This window comes from Sus scrofa, chromosome Y, assembly GCF_054392235.1.
Source record: "Sus scrofa isolate SSC_HxYL_T2T_F1_AM1 chromosome Y, Sscrofa_HxYL_maternal_Yorkshire_Landrace_v2.0, whole genome shotgun sequence".
Taxonomy (NCBI): Eukaryota; Metazoa; Chordata; class Mammalia; order Artiodactyla; family Suidae; genus Sus; species Sus scrofa.
Window position 1 is genome coordinate 4,442,053 of NC_139402.1, and position 4,788 is coordinate 4,446,840.

General features: G+C 54.6%; 1 long non-coding RNA gene across 3 annotated transcripts; it reads left to right on the forward strand.

Annotated features, from left to right (window-relative positions):
* Positions 1-1,046: 1,046 nt before the first annotated feature.
* On the forward strand, positions 1,047-4,049 carry LOC110257815 (uncharacterized). 3 transcript variants are annotated; one of them, XR_002340817.2, is made up of 3 exons: positions 1,047-1,143; positions 2,116-2,279; positions 3,826-4,049. It is a non-coding gene; the product is annotated as an uncharacterized LOC110257815 (long non-coding RNA). The 3 variants fall into 3 exon arrangements; XR_014836235.1 differs by lacking the exon at positions 1,047-1,143 and adding an exon at positions 1,268-1,800; XR_002340818.2 differs by lacking the exon at positions 1,047-1,143 and adding an exon at positions 1,268-1,642.
* The last annotated feature ends 739 nt before the right edge of the window (positions 4,050-4,788 follow it).

Consider the following 4,788-nt stretch of genomic DNA (forward strand, 5'->3'; position numbering starts at 1 on the left):
CTCTCGCGCTTGGAGGTGACTGATTCCCAGATGACCCTGACATTCTTTATCCTTAGCTACAGACCTGCGGAAATACCACCCAAGGAGGAAAAGGGGGAACAGCAGGATGTGATCTAGCGGAGGGGGAGGTGCCTGCAGCCAGGCACACACATTCTACAGAAGTTTGTGGCTGATCTCCTGAAGGTCACTGCCAGTCCCAAGGAGCAGGCATCACCATGAAGGATTTTAGTGTTTTCAAGATAGGAAGAGATGCAAGAATTGGGGTCATAAAATCGTCTCAGAGGAGTTCCCGTCGTGGCGCAGTGGTTAATGAATCCGACTAGCAACCATGAGGTTGCGGGTTCCATCCCTGCCCTTGCTCAGTGGGTTAACGATCCGGCGTTGCCGTGAGCTGTAGTGTAGGTCGCAGACACGGCTCGGATCCCGCGTTGCTGTGGCTCTGGCGTAGGCTGGCAGCTACAGCTCTGATTTGACCCCTAGCATGGGAACCTCCATAGGCCGCGGGAGCGGCCCAAGAAATGGCAAAAAGACCAAAAAAAAAAAAAAAAAAAAAAGTCTCCTAATAATATCTGACTGTCTGAAGGCCTGTTTTTCCTGTTTTCCCAGAGCTCAGATTCCCCACTCCTGGTCCCACCTAGAGCTCTGCTCAGGGGGAGCTACGGGTCCGAAGCTGCAGTGGCTCCTGTTTTACTCCATGTAAGAGGCTGATGGCAGGTGCCAAACTTCAGCTCACAACACTTAAAAAAAATTAAAGTCTTGTTGATATACAGGGTTGTGTCCACTTCTGCTGTCCAGCAAAGTGTCCCAGTCTCACACACACACACACACGCATGCACGCACATATACACACATTCTTTTTCTCATATTATCTTCCATCATGGTCTATCCCAAGGGATTGGATAGAGTTCCCTGCGCTGCACAGCAAGATCTCACGGCTCATCCCCTCTCAATGTCCTAGTTTGCATCTACAAACCCCAAACGCCCCGTCCCTCCCACTCCCTCCCCCCTCCCCCTTTGGCAACCGCGTCTGCTTCTTTTGCAGAGAGGGGCTCTGGCGCTGGTTGACGGCGCCTTAAGTTACTCCTGGGCGAGCTGAGTGTTTCACGGCAGGAATTTTCCACACGCGTTGGCCACTTGCCCAAGGTAGGAGGGAAACTGACACGAGAAAGGTGGTTCAGAGAGGCTCATCCTCAGGTTTCGCCCTTGGAAAAGCTGGGGAGGGTGGGGCCCCGTTGACCTGTCCTTTGGGGCGGGGGAGGTGGGGGCTGGTTTTTTTCTTAGTGTTTGCGGGGCGCACGCGATGGACGGAGCCGAATCACCAGCCAGGCCCCCACGTCCCCCTACACGTTGTCCTCCTGGTGTTTCTCCCCCCCTCCCCCGCCTCTGTAAATCGAGGCCGCGCTGGCGCCTCCCAGGGCGGAGCCCGCCAAGGCCTGAAAACGGAGACGGCCAGGACGTGGGGCTGCGGGAGGGGCCAGCTCCCCGGGGGCGCCTCCCTGCGGAGCAGGAGCGCCCCGGACGCCACCTGATCTCACTGGGGTCCCGAAAGGTCGCTTTCAAGCGACCCTTTTGAAGACGGGCGGAAAGAATCTGCCTGCAGAAGCCTGGCTCCGATGGAGAGCCAGCTGCTTTTTGCAGACAGGTGGGTCCCCGCCAGGGGTTCTGAAGGAAACCAGGACCAACCGCAAGGGGTGGAGCGAGGTTCCCCCGGCTCCCAGAGAGGCTGGGGTGGGACGAGGCGCCCCCGCCCCGGCGAGACAGGTGATGGGGGTGGGGCGAGGCCCCGCCCCTGCGAGACAGGTAACTGCCGCGATTGTAAAAAGTTTTCCCTCGCTCGGATCCAAGATTTCCAAGGTCTCTTTTTTAAGAGGCTTTCCCTGTGACTGAGAAAAGGGGCAGTTTAGGGCAGCAGGAAGGAAGCACGTGGCTTTCCCGGGCAGGGCTGGTATTTCCTCTGGCGGGGAAAGTACTGCCCCAGCATGAGGGGTGGGTGGGTGGCTGCTGCCATCCTGCGGGAGCGGAGATCCCGCTTAGGAGAGGCGCTGCGGTGTCGTGAAGAACTCTCCCTCGGCTCCCTGGACACACGCGGGCCCAGCTTCTCTCTCCCCGCTGCAGGCTGGGGCCGTGGGCAGTGAGGAGGGCCGGCAGTTCCAGGGGGAAGACCTTTCCCTCCTGGGAGGTTGCACCTGGCTGCAGGCGCTGCCTGGAGTGGAAGGTGAGGACGCCTGGGTGGCTGATCTGAATCCAAAGTCTGCAGCCCTCACCTGCTCAGGAAGCAGGTGAGATGCTGCACACACAGCCCCCCCCCCCCCGCCGCCCCGTGCGCCCCCCGCCCCCGAACTGGGAGGAACATAACCCCCAAGGAGCAGGGTATGGGGTTCCCTTTCCTTTGGGCCACGCGCTCTTGACCTAGATAGGGTGACATGCTCCCCCCAACGGGCATCGTGGCTGCTCCTGGACCAGTAGCGGGTCTCTAAGACGATGCTAAAAAACGGAGCCCGTGAGGGGACCCTCTCTGGCTTTCATATGCTGGCGGACTTTGCAACCTGTGGCGGAGGGGGTCCTGTCTCTGAGACTCCGTGTTTTTGCTCTCGGTTCTCCTTGTGGGGAGACGCAAATCATCTGCTGGGTTTCAAGGCCAAACAGAGGTCAAGTGTACACTTCCGTGTCAGGGACTGTCCTCAGCCTTGTACAATTGATTTTAGGATGCAAATCCCACCAGCCAGGCGATCCCCACAGCCCAGTCCTCCCACCTTCTTTCTGTCGAGTAAAAAATACACCACCTGAAAGCTGCCAGTTAAGTCTTATTTGGGGTGCAAGGAGGACTGAAACCCAGGTGACAGGTCTCAGGGAGCCCTGAGACACTGCTCGCGAGGAGGGGGGGGAAGCTAGGAGTTTTTGCAACAAAGGGCACGTGGTAGGAACCAAAGATTTACAGGTAAGCAGATTTTCAGAACACCATTTTCTAAGGGAAGGTGGAAAAGACGGGGCTTCCTGGAATCACCCCTTTCCTGAGTTCCTTCAGGGCTCGTTGGTCCACCCCTGGGAGTGGCCGTTCTCAAGGATGACCTTCGCAGCTGGTATTTTGCCCCCTACCTACAGCCCAGGAGGCAGCATTTCTGAGAGCTGGGAAATAACCCCCCCAAAGAGCAAAGATAGAAGTCAGAACGGTGAAGGGGGAGGCACCTGCAGCCAGGCACACATCTGACCGAAGTAGCTGCTGGTCTCAGGAAGGTCACTGCTCTTCACAGGCATCCGTCCTCATTGAAGGACGTCCGTGTTTTTCTAGATATGAGGGGATGCAAGAATTGGGCTCCTAAAAATCTAAAAATATCTATCTGAAGACTTGTTCTTCCCGTTTTCCCAGAGGATGGCGGGCCCCATGCCTGGTCTCCACCTGGAGCTCATGTTTTACTCTGTGGAGAGGCTGATGGCAGGTGCCAAGCTTCAGTTCACAGTGCCAGCCCCTGGCAGCCACGCATCCTCTTCCTGTCGCCGTAGACTGGCCCGGGAACTGAAACCCAGCAGGGCCCTGTGGGCTCCTGGGCACAAGCCCTTTTGTGTCCCCCATGTCTTGTTATTAGGGAATACGCTTCAGCCTCCATGACCTTTCTGGAGTTCCCAAGGGCAGCTTTGAAACAGGTGCTGATCAGGGAAGGGAGGGGAGGCAGAGACCAAGGAGGGGCCGGCAGGGGACCACACTGCAGCCTGGGGGCTGGTCCTAGTTCCCCCTCAAGGAATATCCATAGCAATATCTTTGAGTTCTTCTACAGAATTAAACCTGTCAACAAATGGACATTGTTAATGAAGCCTTCTTCTTTGCAGAAAGACGACCGGACAGAGCACTGAACACCAGCCTTTGAAAACAATGCAAGCTTGCCCCTCCCCTGATGCTTATCTGCAGCCCTGTTTTTTCACTCCCCAAACTATAAAACTCTAAAACCGCCTCCCAATCTCTGCTAAGGGGGTGGCACCCTCTTCGAGGCACTAGACTGCTGCGACCTTCCTTTGCCTGGCAAAGCAATAAAGCTATTTTTATCCCTTCGCCCAAATCCCTGTCTCCACGTTCCCATTCAGCACCGGTGAGCAGAGATCAAGTCCCATTCAGCACCGGTGAGCAGAGATCAAGTTGGGGTGACAAGGTCAGGGCAAGTTGCAGTTGGGGTGACAAGGTCAGGGCAAGTTGCTGTGCCTGAAGCACCGTGGAGCCAAACAAATCCACACAATGGAGTTTGGAGCAGCGAAAGGTTTATTATGGGCCATGCAAGGAGATTGCGGCGAGGGGGGGAGGGGGTGCTTGCTCCTGCCCCAAAAGCCCAAACTCCCGAACAAAATTGTAAAGCATTTTTTAAAAATTTTACTTTATTTTATAATTACTTTTTCTTGGGCTTGGTCTTATTTTTTTTTTCTTTTTTTAATTACTCAATGAATTTATTACATTTGTAGTTGTACAATGATCATCACAATCCAATTTTATAGGATTTCCAACCCACACCCCCAGCACATCCCCCCCCCACCCCCCAAACTGTCTCCTTTGGAAACCGTAAGTTTTTCAAAGTCTGTGAGTCCGTATCTGTTCTGCAAAGAAGTTCATTCTGTCCTTTTTTCAGGTTCCACATGTTGGTGTCTCATTGTCTGATTGACTTCACTTAGCATGATAATTTCTAGGTCCATCCATGTAAAGCATTTTTTTTAAACGTGAGAATTGCAGCATTTATGTCAGGTTCTCTCTTGTTTTGTTTTGTTTTTGTCATACCCACAGCATGTGGAAGTTCCCAGGCCATTGAT